Here is a 14754-nt window from a genome sequence, read left to right as displayed (position 1 = left end):
GGTTTCACAGGGGCACAGTCCCTGCTGTGGTTGGCATGTGCTTTGACACCACCCCCATCTGTGCCCTGGACGCCAGTGTGGTGATGCTGAAAGCTGGTGGGCCCTTTAAGAGGTGGGGCCTGAGTTGTTGTGGGTGGTCCCTTGGAAGGGATGAATATCATTCTCATGGGATCCTGGTTAGGTCTCAGGAAAGTGGGAGCTATGAAGCAAGGCCTGCAGGTGCTTGGCCTGTTCTGTACATGGTAGCTCCTCTTCCTGCTTCTCCACCCATGTGAGGCAGCCCAGGGGGGCCTCTGTAGAGGTCACACAGATAGGAATGCTGAGTCTTGGACTTTCAGCCTCTGTAACTGTGAGATAATTTACCTATTTTCTTTAGAAGTGCCCAGTTTCAGATATTTTGTGATTACCATAGAAAAATGGCCTAAAACAGTCCCTAAACCAGGGATGACTTACAGTTACGTATAAATGGTTTCTTAAGCATCTTTTGTATTTTTACAGCCAGGACCCTAAAAAAAAAAATCTATGATTTCAAACAGATAATGTCTGCCCAGAACACAGCATCAATAATACCTTTAAATAAACTCACACAGATTTAAAGCTGTAGGTTTTTTCCATGAAGAACTAACAGTTGAGAAGAAACAGGAATAATCACTCTGGAGCTTTGCCCCATTTTCAGGGCAGATGAAGCTGGGTGGATCCATACAGTACTGGGCCCCCAGAGGCTGAGCCAGAGAAAGAATTCAAGATGGATATTCTGTCTTTCAGAGCATCCAGCTGCCCTCCCCTGTCCTTTCAGATCCCCTCACTGGCCCGGCTGCCCGGTGCCAATCATAATCCCTTTGTCACCCATTGCTCAACAGAACCTGCCCATTAGAAAAGATGTCATCCAAGTGGGGTGGAAAGTAATGGATCCACCATGAAACATTAAGTCTCCCGGGAGTTGTGGTATTTTAAGCAGGAGATGTGAGATTCATCTTTAGAACCGAAGCTGGATATCACTTTCTCTGGGAAGTTTTCCCTAGCATCCAAGTCTGCATTAATTGCTCCTCTTGGGGCTCCCATAATAGTCTGTACGCATCTCCATATTGCAAATGAAAACCTTAGGAGAGACTGCTTTGTAAGTTTCACAGGGGCACGGATATGCTGAGCTCCTGGCATAGGCAGTTCCTGACGCAGAGCAGCAGGTGCTTAAGACACATGGGAGGAAGGAGCAAATGGAGGAATGACTGCATCTGTTTTTCCTCATGGACCGGAGCACCTCGAGAACAGAGTGTTGTCTTATTTACTTTTCCTAATGAAAGGCACTACAGCATAGTCAAGGTGGGCTGTGTAGCCAGGCTGTCTGCATGAAAATCCAGATTCCACCACTGTGTAGCTAATGGTTGCTCAGCTTCCTCCTCTGTCAAGTAGAGAGGATAATAATAATAGCACCTACCTCATAGGGTGTAGCAATGATGGAAATGACGAATCCATGCCAAGTCCTTAGCCGGGTGCCCACCCCAGAGCATCATGGGAGCATCACCCATTATTCTTGTTGTTACTTGAATTCTTAGCTCCTACACAACAAAGATTCAGCAAGCAGCCATCAGTCACATGTAGGCAAGGCACAAAGGCATCACTCCCCCTGTGCCCTATGGTCGCACAGACGCAGGCCCTGGGCACCATGGGTAAGGTGACGAAGGCTCCAACGACAAACCCTGCCAGCCATGAACTTCATCAGCCGTAGGGAACACTGTACTGTTTTCCAGGGAACTTTTAACTAATTTCTTGAGATGAGACCTCAAGTGTGTGATTTTGTGTTTGGGTAGACTGTTGCAAACATTCACAGTTGATAACTCTCATTTGTTCACTTGGTCCTTTGGGACTGCTGCATTGGAGCATTATAAGCCAGGGACTTACAAATGACAAGTGATTCCTAGGCGTTCCGGAGGCTGGGAAGTCCAAGGACAGGGCAGTCTGGGTATCTGGTGAGGACCTACTTTCATATTCGCAGGTGTTGTGTCCTCACATGGAGGAAGGGTGGGCGACTTCTCTTGGATCTCTTTCCTGAGGGCAGCCCCACCTCCTAGGAACCAGTACATTACAGGGCAAGGAATGTCCAGCCTGTGGGCCATATGAGGCCTGCAAATCATTTGGCCTGGCCCTGCAAAGGCAACTGCAAGTGGGACTTAAAATTCAATAAATCTATAGCAGGCGCATTTTTAAGTTGATAACTTTATATGACAATGAATAATGTTAAAAATATCTAAATGACCCTTGGTAGTAAAAAGGTTCCCCACCCTTGAAGAGGGTAAGATTTCAATATTTGATTTAAGGGTGACACAAACAGTGAGACCCTAGCATTTGTCTAGTCTTAATCTTCAGCTCAAGAAGACAGTGTGCTCAAAGCATGCATTTGTCTGTCGCCACCTGAACTGCACTTGACAACTAATGCCAGGGACAGGCATTCGGCTTAGCAGTTAAGGAATGTTTCAGATGCCAGCATCCCATATCAGAATGTCAGGGTTTGAGTACCAGCTCTGCTCCTGATTCCAGCAGCCTGCTAATGCACACCAGGGAGTAAGCAGGTAGCAGCTCAGGTGGGTGGGTCCCTGCCATGCATATGGAAGACTTAGATTGAGTTCCCAGCTCCTGTCTTTAGCCTGGCCCAGCCCTGGCAGTTGTGAGCTTTGGGAAGTAAACAAGAGATGGGAAACACACTCTCTCTCTCTCTCTTCCAGTCAAATAAATAAATAAGGGAAAAAAAAGTTGATATTAGTCAAGTAATTCATCAGATATGTGCAAAAATATCCTGAAGATAAAATGACCTGTGGGTAATTTATCTACAATTCTGTGTTTATAAAGCAAATGCCCACGTTCAGATTGATTCATAAAACTTATTAAAAGAGTCTAAAATGTCTACAGGAGAACATTTCAAGCAAAATAAGAACATTGTGATAAATAAAATGTAGATCCATACCCAAATCAAATTCTTGAACTCTCTGGCTGAGATTATTTAAGCTAGGTCTGAGATCAGGAGAATCCCCAATTAAATTATTCCTGACTGTTGCAATGAAATAATTACAGGTACATACCAAGGTGTGCACACATAAATGCAGTGAATTCGTCTTTGTTTTTCATGCTTGTCATCTCGCCTACTACATTTTAATGTTTTATTGATGGTGTGTGCCCTCCCCTACCCCCCCCCCCCCACACTAGCGTGTAAGGTCTGCATGGGGATGACCTATTTCAGGAGCTCTGTTCACTGCTGTGTTAACAGAGCCTGGCACATAGTAGACCCTCAATTTAAAAGAATTGTCTCAGGAGTAAAGGCGTCCCATGCCTTTGGAAGCAAGTCACATCCTCCCAGTGACCTTAGAGCGCTGGATCAAATTCTAGAGGCTTATAAAGCCCCTATCACCAAAAACTCAGACCAGAGCTTTCCAGAGTAGAACCAGGGCCCTAAGAGAAAATTCTGAAAGGGGAGGAGCTAATGGTTATTCCATCCAGATAGCTAGAAAAGGGGCTGGAAGACCAACTGCTCGGTGGCTGTGACAATAACTTTTGCCTTAACACAGAGAAAAGGAAACTGGAATAAAAATAGAAACATTTATGAGAACTTCTCCTTTGCCAGAAGCAGTTCTAAGAGAAAAAGATTGCAGACTGAGTTTGCGCATACAGAGTATTGGGTTTGCACCGCACGTATTATGTGGCACGTTCTCACAAGGAGCAATCTGCTACCAGTGAATATGCTGCTAACTACCCTGTAAAGAGCTGTGGTTATCGAACGTGCGGTCAAAGTTTGAGTTTAAACGAGTTTGCTGTTTCAACACAGCAATGAGCATGACCCTGGGCTTATTACTTAATTGCTCTGTGTCTCAGTTTCCTCATCCATAAAAAGGGGGAAACAACAATCCCCGCCTCTCCTAGGATCATTCTGATGATGGCATGAGAAAGTGCAAGGAAAGCCAGGAGCCACGTGGCAGCAGTGCCAGATAACCAGCTGTCCATCACCGCCGTCAAATCCTGCCGCGGTGGAGCCCCGACTCCGTGGGGCACGGTGGTGCGTGCGCTGTAACCCGTGGGGATCCCACGCCAGCCGTGCTTTCTTTCAGTGCGGGGCCTTTGCCTGCTTGTGCGCTTCATCCATTGGCCTCCTCATTAGCATGTCTGCTCCTTGCAGGCAAAGATAATGTTTATTCATCGTTGTACCCCCAGCCTGGCAGAATGGCTAGTTTATAATGGGCACTCAAGGAGTAGTATAAAATGATAGTTAATAATGACGTGAACATTTTGCTATTATCTTAAAGAACTCTGTTTTGCCAAGAGCAGGACTACTACTCGTATCTGTTTTTCAGCAGCATCCACCATAAATACCAGAACAGAAATCTAAACTCCTTAAAAAAAAAAAAAAAAAAAAAAAAGAAGTAGTCAGAGAGGCCAGCTCTGTGGCATAGTGAGTAAAACGGTTACCTGCAGTGCCAGCATCCCATATGGGCACCAGTTCAAGTCCCAGCTGCTCCACTTCCGATCCAGTCTCTGCTGTAGCCTGGGAAAGCAGTGGAAGATGGCCCAAGTCCTTGGGCCTCTGCACCCACATGGAAGACCCAGAAGAAGCTCCTGGCTCCTGGCTTCAGATGGGCCCAGCCTCAGCCAGTGTAGCCATTTGGGGAGTGAACCAGCAGGTGGAAGACCTCTGTCTCTCTCTCTCTCTCTCTCTCTCTCTCACTCTCACTCTCTCACTTTTTTGTCTGCCTCTCTGTAACTCTGCCTTCCAAATAAATAATACATAAATCTTTTTTTAAAAAAGTAGTCAAACGAAAAATCTAAATACGATGTCATAATATGTTTAGGGAAACAGCATTGAGAAGGCTGAGACAAAAGTAATCATGGATGCTGAAAATTCAGAGTCTCAAAGAAAGACTTGTTTGGACTGAAATGAAGTTACAAAGACTGGACTTTAAAAAAAAAAAGATTTATTTTATTTATTTAAGAGAGGGAGAGAGAGATCTTCCATCTACTGGTTCATTTCCCAAGTGGTTGCAATGCCAAGGCTAGGCCAGGCCAAAGCCCAGTGCTGGGAACACCCTCCAGTTTTCTCATGTGGGTTTCAGGGTCCCAAGCACTTGCACCATCTTCCACAGCTTTCCCAGGTGTTTAGCTGGAAGTTGGATCAGAAGTGCAGAAGCCAAGATACTGATGCACTCGCATGGGATTCCAGCATTGCAGGTAGCAGCTTAACATGCTGCACCACCACACCAGTTCCACAAGGCCTCAATCTACCATCATACCTGACACCACCACAATATATGAAATTAACAAGAAAGCAGGCAACAAAGAATTATGAGGCCGGTGCCGCGGCTCACTAGGCTAATCCTCTGCCTTGCGGCGCCAGCACACCGGGTTCTAGTCCCGGTCGGGGCGCCGGATTCTATCCCGGTTGCCCCTCTTCCAGGCCAGCTCTCTGCTGTGGCCAGGGAGTGCAGTGGAGGATGGCTCAAGTGCTTGGGCCCTGCACCCGCATGGGAGACCAGGAGAAGCACCTGGCTCCTGGCTTCGGATCAGCGCAATGCGCCAGCCACAGCGTGCTGGCCGCGGGGGCCATTGGAGGGTGAACCAACGGCAAAAGGAAGACCTTTCTCTCTCTGTCTCTCTCACTGTCCACTCTGCCTGTCAAAAAAAAAAAAAAAAAAAAAAAAAAGGGCCGGCGCTGCGGCTCACTAGGCTAATCCTCCGCCTAGCGGCGCCGGCACACTGGGTTCTAGGCCCGGTCAGGGCGCCGGATTCTGTCCCGGTTGCCCCTCTTCCAGGCCAGCTCTCTGCTGTGACCAGGGAGTGCAGTGGAGGATGGCCCAGGTGCTTGGGCCCTGCACCCCATGGGAGACCAGGAAAAGCACCTGGCTCTTGGCTCCTGCCATCGGATCAGCACGGTGCACCAGCCGCAGCGTGCTGACCGCGGCGGCCATTGGAGGGTGAACCAATGGCAAAGGAAGACCTTTCTCTCTGTCTCTCTCTCTCTGTCCACTCTGCCTGTCAAAAAAAAAAAAATAATAATTATGATCTCTGAAGGACAAGAAATGAATGAAGTGAGCCTAAGGTTGCCCCCAGATTTTCTGCCTTGGGAGTTCCCAGGCCACTGCACAAGGAGATAAGTCCAGCAGACACCAGGAAACTCTGTTGAGATGAAGCTGAGTCATGGGAGACTAAAGAAGCAGAGTGCACGGGACAGAGCCCCACAGAGGAGCGAGCCGCCCAGGGAGGAAACTGGAGGATCCCCCTCAAGTCCTCAACAGAACCCACCTTTGCCTCTATGCAAAGCAGCAATCTGAGGCTGGCAAAAGACCACTTGAATGGGAGGTAACAGACCCAAGAACATCATCTGTTCCCACCAGCCTGGCAAAACACACCTGATTCACAGGTCACGGGTCAGTGCCAGAGACCTTGGCTGAGTGGGGGGGAGCATGCAGCCCTCGACTGAGCACCCCTCCTGACCTACCCAACACATCTGGATTTTTTAAAAGATTTTATTTATTTATTTCAGAGAGTTACAGAGAGAGAGAGAGACAGAGAGAAAGGTCTTCCGTCTGCTGGTTCACTCCCTAATGTCCACAATGGCCAGAGCTGAGCTGATCCAAAGCCAGGAGTCAGAAGCTTTTTCTGGGTCTCCCATGTGGGTGCAGGGGCTCAAGAACTTGGGCCATCCTCCACTGCTTTCCCAGGCCATGAGCAGAGAGCTGGATCAGAAGAGGAGCAGCCAGGACTCAAACTGGCCCCCATATGGGATGCCAGTGCCACAGGCAGAGAGGCTTAGCCCACTATGCCACAGCGCTGGCCTTGCACTCAACATATCTTAAAAGCAAGATCTGAAAGGATCAATTTGTTTTCAAGTAACTCTTTGCATTCTGGAACAAAGCTCAATAATAATTTTAGGAATATAAAAATACCAGTGCTCAGCAAGATCAAACTCACAACATTTGTGCTATGGACTGGATGTTGAAATACTAAATCTCCACGTGATGGTGTTTGGTGATGGGGCCTTTAGGAGGTAAGTAGGTCTAGGATGGAGCCCTCATGATTGGGATCTGTGCCTTTATAGAAAGGTAGGCGAGGGCTTGCTATTGCTGTCTCTGCCATCTGTGATGTGAGGACACGATGAGAATAGCAGCCTGCAACCCAGGAAAGGGTCCTCACCAAAAGCACCCATGTGGGCACCCTGCTCTCTGACTGCCAGCCTCCAAACCTGGGAGAAATAAATACTTGGTGGTGGAATGAGAAGGCCATACCAAGATGGCCCTTGGCAATGGAGCCTGCCTGGCAACAGGCTTTGATTGGATGGCTTCAGAAACCACATGGTAATGAAGCCTGCCTGGCAACAGGCTGTGATTGGTTAGGGCATAAACCACCCCTTGACCGGATTGGCTGCCTCGGCTATATAAGCTGCTGTACCAACTGAAATAAATGAGTTTGCAGGCTGCTTGCCTCTGGCCTGATTTCACCAACTCCTGGGGTCTGTGTGGTGATTCTGTGCCTCTTGCCCCCACCACGCTCCTCCTCTCAGAACGAATCTACCTCAACAATACTTGTCACTTACAAGCCACCCAATCCAGGGTGATTTGTTGTTACAGACTAAACTGGCTAAGAGAGTGTAGAATGCAGTACCAACAACAACCAAACTCAGATCTGAAACAGACTGTGACTCAAACATGGAAACTGTCCCACAACCTTCACTAAGGCTAGAATTGAAGTCATAAATATGTTCTAGAGTTTCAAAAACTAAGTACTTATGTGGAGGAGCAAAAAAAGACATTTAGCCTAAAAATTAAAATGCCTCTTAGGATACCCACATCCCATATCAGTGTGCCTGGGTTTGAGTCCCAGCTCCACTCCCATTCCAGCTTCCTGCTATTGCACATTCTGGTCATGGGTTACAGGACAGCTATGCAATAACTCATTGCATTTCTCTATACTAGCAATGAACAATTAGAAATCAGAATTTTCTTAAAATACCACTTACAGTATCATCAAAAATATGAAATACTTAGAGATAAATCCAAAAAAAAGATGTGAAAATCTTCTACACTAAAACCTAAAAACACTGATGTCAGGAATTCAATGATACTTAAACAAATGGATGGATACAGCATTTTCTAGGGTCAGTAGTCTCAATATTATTAAGCAGTTTATTCTCCCCAAATTGACCTGTATATTCACTGCAGATCAAAATGTCAATGTATTCATTAAAATTAACAAGCTGATTCTAAAGTGCAAGAGAACCAAAATATTCAAAACTACTTAGAAGACTGAGATTGGAAGACTATCAGTACCTACTTTCAAGACTTACCCTAAAGCTACACTAATCAAGACAGGAATTTTTGGCATAAACATATCCAAATAGAGCGGTGGAGCAGAACAGGCCAGAAATAGACCTCCAAATAGATGGCAAATGTTTGACAAAGGCACAGAGCAATGAAACAGAGGACAGTCCCTGCAAGTACCCCCTGAATACGTGCGTGTCCATATGTCCAAAAAATTGGACTTTGATTCATGTCAGATACTTAATAAGAAATATTGATAATAAATTAAACACATGAAAATACATTCAACATTATTATCCATTAGGAATATATTTGTACAAACAAGCTACCACTACACACCTAAGTAAAATGGCTAAAATTAGGGGCCAGTGTTGTGGTGTAGCCACCACCTTCAATGCTGACACCCCATGTTGACACCAATTCCAGTCCGGCTACTCCACTTCCAATCTAGCTCCCTGCTAATGGCCTGGAGAAAGCAGTAAAAGATGAACCGAGTGCTTGGGACCCTGCACCCACCATGTGTGAGATCCAGAGGAAACTCCTGGCTCCTGGCTTTGGCCTGGCCCAGCCCCAGCTGTTGCAGTCATTTAGGGAGTGAACCAGCAGGCAGAAGATCTCTCTCTCCTTCCCTCCCTCCCTTTCTCCCTCTCTTTGCAATTCTGCCTTTCAAATAAATAAGTAAATCCTTAATAAAAATGACTAAATAGATTGATCATGTCAAGTGTAGATGAATATATAAAAGAACAGGAACTCTCAAATACTGCCGTTTGGGGGCTGGTGCGTGGCTCACTTGGTTAATCCTCCGCCTGCACGCTGGCATCCCATATGGGTGCCGGGTTCTAGTCCCAGTTGCTCCTCTTCCAGTCCAGCTCTCTGCTGTGGCCCGGGAAGGCAATGGACGATGGCCCAAGTACTTGGTCCCCTGCACCCGTGTGGGAGACCAGGAGGAAGCACTTGGCTCCTGGCTTCAGATTGGTGTAGCTCTAACTGTAGCGGCCATTTGGGGAGTGAACCAACAGAAGGAAGACCTTTCTCTCTGTCTCTCTCTCCCTCACTGTCTATAACTCTACCTGTCAAATAAAAAAAAATACTGCCATTTGGAATGGAAAATTGTACTTAGGGAGAGAATTGAAGGATTTATTGAAAGTTAAACATACACCTACTGTATGATCCAGCCATTCTGCTTCTAGGTGTTTAGCCAAGAGGAAAGCAAATGTATGTCCAAAGATGTGTGCATGAGTGCTCATTGTGCTTTGTAAGGGAAGACTAGAAAGAACTCAAATCTATATCCATAGTTAAACGGATTCACTGTGGTAGATCCACTCAATGGAATACTGCTCAGCAATGCAAAGCAATGAGCTATTCATATATGCCCCAACTGGACTGAATCTCAATGCGACGATGCTGAGTGAAAGGAGCCAGACAAAAGTACGCCCTTTGAGAGTCCATTTATAAGAATGCTTGACAAAGCAAGCTAATATATAATGACAGAAAGTCGATACATTGTTGCTGGTGATGGAGTGACGCTCCCAGAGATGGGAGGAACCGAAGACAAAGGAGCACAAGGAAACTTTTTGGGATGATGGATAGTTCGCTGTCTTAATGATGATGGTTTCACAAACACACACGTCAAAACTTATCAGATAGTATAGTTTTAATACGTGCAGTATGTTCTAGTCAATTATACCTCAATCAAACTGTTTCATTTTTCAGTCTTAAGATAAAAGTTTTCTGTGAACAGTACTCTTCACCTTTAGGCCCTGGCAAGAAGCCCTGCATGCGTGGCTCTTCACAGAGAAGGCCACATCTTCACTTCTAGCACTAAGGCACTGCCTCAGTGCTGGTAACAGTGTAGCTCCAGCACCCGCCTCACAGAGTGTGTGAAACAACAGCACACTTCGTAGTTATATGACGCTAAAATGCACTACGGAACCATAACAATGTGATTTCCCAATAATTTTTATTTAAAAGGTGACATCTACGAAAGCTTGCACATGCAAGAGCTTGCATTTCAAATACACAGGGTGGGAAAAGAGATTTTAGCAAGACCTACGCCGCGAATGGTTCAGAGAACCATGAGGCAGCCAGTGATTCATGCCCAGGAACCATTCGCCTTGAAATGCTGAGCAGGGCCAGCGCCGCGGCTCACTAGGCTAATCATCCGCCTAGCGGCGCCGGCACACCAGGTTCTAGTCCCGGTCGGGGCGCCAGATTCTGTCCCGGTTGCCTCTCTTCCAGGCCAGCTCTCTGCTGTGGCCAGGGAGTGCAGTGGAGGATGGCCCAGGTGCTTGGGCCCTGCACCCCATGGGAGACCAGGATAAGCACCTGGCTCCTGGCTCCTGCCATCGGATCAGCGCGGTGCGCCGGCCACAGCGCGCCGGCCGCGGTGGCCATTGGAGGGTGAACCAATGGCAAAGGAAGACCTTTCTCTGTCTCTCTCTCTCACTGTCCACTCTGCCTGTCAAAAAAAAAAAAAAAAAGAAAAATGCTGAGCAGAAGCAACATCGAAATGGCTGAGGAGGGGTGGGCATCCGGCCTGGTGGATCCCACATTGAGGTGCCCCGGTTGCTGTCCGGACTTTCATCCTCTGTTAAAGCTTCCTGCGAATGCAGTACCTGAGAGGCAGTGGTAACGACTCCAGTGCGTGGGTCCCTGCTTCTCCTGAGCAAGACTTGGATTGAATGCCCTGCTGCTGGCTTTGGCCCAGCCCAGTCCTGACTGCTGCAGGCATTGGGGAGTGAATCAGAAACTGGGAGCTCTGTCTGTCTGTCTCTGTCTCTCAGCCTCTCAAATTAAAAAAAAAAAAAAATAGAGAAACTGCTCATTTGTGGTAGCATAGTTGCTGGTAAATTGGATTCTAGAAGGAGGGCAACTTAAGCTGCTTGCAAACACAAGTGAACTAAAAACAGAGATTAAAGAGAGCTACTATTACACTAAATACTTACTAGCTACAATTTTCATTTGTATTGCTGAGTTCAATTCATGGAACAACAATATTTATTTAACATCTGCCATGTGTCACCAGGATGGTAGTCATCTTTAAGAGTGTTAAGTACTAGAATAAATTATTGGAGGCAATGGAATCTCCTTTCCAAGAAATCTTTACCGTTTGAATATAGTATCTATACAGAATGAGGAATATACAGCTCTTCTAATACCCTATGAAATGGACAAGATTATGAGCTAAGGTGTCACTTTGTTTATGGATTTTTTAACAGATTAATTTATTTATTTGAAAGGCACAGATACGGGGAGAGGGGGAGAGGGAGAGAGATCTTCCATCCACTGGTTCACTTCCCAAATGGCCCCAGAGTCTGGGGGTTGGCCAGGCCGAAGCCAGAAGCCAGGAGCCAGGAGCCAGGAGCTTCTTCTAGGTCTCCCACATGAGGGGCAGGGGCCCAAGCACCTGGTCATCTCCTGCTGCTTTCTCAGGTGCATAGGCAGGGAGCTGGATCAGAAATGGAGCAGCTGGGACTTGAACCAGCGCCCATATGGGATGTCAGCATTGCAGGAAGCAGCTTAACCTCCTACACCAAACACCAGCCCTTGTTTATAGATTTTTATAGGCAAGATTTTATGGCCAAAATACCTCACATAAAACATGAATTAATAGGCCATGTACCCCAGATCTGGCCCAGGAATTCAACAAGAACAATGCAGAGAACATCCTGATTATTGAAGTTAACATTGTCGATTAAAATCTCAATGAATGCAGGGAAATACATTTGGAGGTGGTGGTTTTATTCAGCTGTAATTCCACAGCCATTCCTTCATCAAACAAATACAGATGGCCCATGCCCCACGCCCACAACTTAATATGGTTGGACTTAATGATTTTCAACTTCAGAATGCTGCATGGTAAGAACCTGTACTTCAAACTTTGAATGTCAAACCTTTCCTGGCCTAGCAACATGTGCCAAGATTATGAGGGCAAACAACTAATAGCCTACAGTGTTCCATGTTGCTAAGCTGGGATGTTTGGTGGGCCATGTATATTAAATGCATTTCCCTCTTAGAGCATTTTCAACTTCGCATGGTATTGTCAGGACATAATCCCATCCTACATCAAGGCATATCTGTCATCACTGAGCTCCTTCTAGAGCCTAGGAGTGTGCAGTGATAAACAAAGCTGACCTATGGTTTCTGCCCTCACGCCTATGAGGAGAGAGTGGATCCAAAAATACAGCTGCACAGTAAGTAGAAAAGATCCATGCATACTAAGAGACAGAGAAAACTGCATGTGCTGCTCACCATAACATTAGGTCTTCCCAGAAACAAGAAACCACGCCACTGCTCCCTAATTATTGCAACTTCTCTGTGTCTTAGCATTAGTAGTAATTATGTGCACTTGACATTTTCATGCTTGGAGAGCAGCAACTTGCCTAACAGGCATGGCCTGCTTCCGCTTGTTATAACCACTGAGTCATTGGCAGGTGGACCGACCGAAGTGCACACACAGAGCCAGAGCCATCAGCCAGCCCCTTCAGGCCAAGGACTGTGCCCCTGGATCTGCAGTCCAGGAGACTACAGAGTTGCATCAGCCTTTTAAATCACATTGCACACACATGTTAACCCCAAATATATAAGCAGGTTCTGAGCAAAGCTGGGAAGGAGAGAAGGGAGTTTGTTTTGTTTTGCTTTTACAACAGTGGCAGAATTCTGAATTAATTTCCAGGTTTCTTTCTGGTTGCCCCAACCCCTCAGAGAGCTGCATTCACTGCGTCTTTGGGAGGAACCACCCTGCCCCTGGCTCAGAAAGACTGTGCCCTCAGAATTCCTGTTTTCCAGGCTGCTTCTGGGGGAAGTGGCTTAATGAGACAGGATGAGCCTTAAGAAGAATCACTGCTATCTCACGCCAGTTTAGGCTTTTATCATGCCAGGTCACTGTGCTGATTGAGTTCGTCTTCGATGTTAAAATACTAATGCAAATTGAGGAGATGATAAAAGGCTTTTCAATCTGAAACAGATAATAAGTGTAATGGGCAGGAATGCATTAAGAATAGATTTTAATAAAATGCACAAGTCTTTCTCAGTACCATTCTTAAAAATCTCTGCTAATATTTGAAGAAATACTGGATGATACAGAATTTCAATGTATTCCATGGAGGATTGGGTGCGAAGACATGCCTGAATGTCAGATTAACAGGAAAGATCTACTATACCATAATATCTGTGAGAGTTCTTCAAGAAGTTCAGGAAATCGCAGCATGGGCACTATGGCACAGCCAGTTAAGCCGCAGTGCTGGCATCCCATATGGACGCCAGTTGGAGTCCTGGCTGCTCCAATTCCCATCCAGTTTCCTGACAATGTGCCTGGGAGCACAGCTGAGGATGGTGCTTGGGCCCCTGCACAGACAGGCGAGACCCAGATGAAGCTCCTGGACCATTGCAACCGGCTGGAGTGAACCAACAGATGGAAGATCTCACTCTGCCTCTCCCTCTCTCTCTGTAACTCTGCCTTTCAAATAAACACATAAACTTTTTTTTAAAAGTTCAAGGGCCAGCACTGTGGTGTAGTGGGTAAAGCCATCATCTTCAGTGCCAGCATTCCATATACGCATCAGATTGAGTCCCCACTGCTCCACTTCTGATCCAGCTCCCTGCTAATGCACCTGGGAGAGCAGCAGAAAATGTCCAAAGTGCTTGGACCCCTTCACCCATGTGGGAGACCCGGATGAAGCTGCTGTCTCTTGGCTTCAACCTGGCTCTAACCATTGTGGCCTTTTGGTGAGTGAGCTAGCAAATGGAAGATCTTTTCTCTCTGTCTGTCTGTCTCTCTCTCTCTCTCTTTCTGTAACTCTGCCTTTCAAATAAATAAATAAATCTTTGTTTAAAAAAAAGTTTAGGAAACTGTAATTAAAGGATGAATTTACAGTGATGCAAAACCTTTTGAAATCCAGGCATACAAGTATATGCAAGATCTTCAAAAACCTTATGGAAAATGTTTTACGAAAAAACCGTGGATGGCTTCCCAAAAATTTGTGCACCAAAATTATCTTTTAATTCCACTTTTCCACAAACTGTTTGAAGTATCCTCATACACCAGCTGTGCTAACAACTGTGCTCAGTACTCACACAATTGTGAAGTACCTGGCCCCCTTTATGACATGAAACAGTTTAGTACCCCCCAACACACACACACACACACACACACACAGATCTTGTACTCTTACTTGGTTGAGAATATATAAAAATGACCAGAAGCTGCCCCTGCAAATTCCAGTGAAAGCTTCTATAAAGAGCAGAACACAGTCCTCCAGCTGGGAGCTTTCAAATCTCCTCTTCCCTCTTCCACGGTCAAGGAGCTCCTGCCGTGAAATGGCAGATCAAAGTTCACTTTTCATAAATATTTGAATAACGTCCCAATTTGCAGTGCTAGTGTGGATAATTATTTAAGTTCACGACATGTCACAAACCAAGTACCTGTAGAACTGAAATGCTGTACCGGTTGAATTATCTT

Source organism: Oryctolagus cuniculus, chromosome 10, assembly GCF_964237555.1.
Source record: "Oryctolagus cuniculus chromosome 10, mOryCun1.1, whole genome shotgun sequence".
NCBI classification, from domain to species: Eukaryota; Metazoa; Chordata; class Mammalia; order Lagomorpha; family Leporidae; genus Oryctolagus; species Oryctolagus cuniculus.
Note: the sequence above shows the minus strand (reverse complement) of the source record.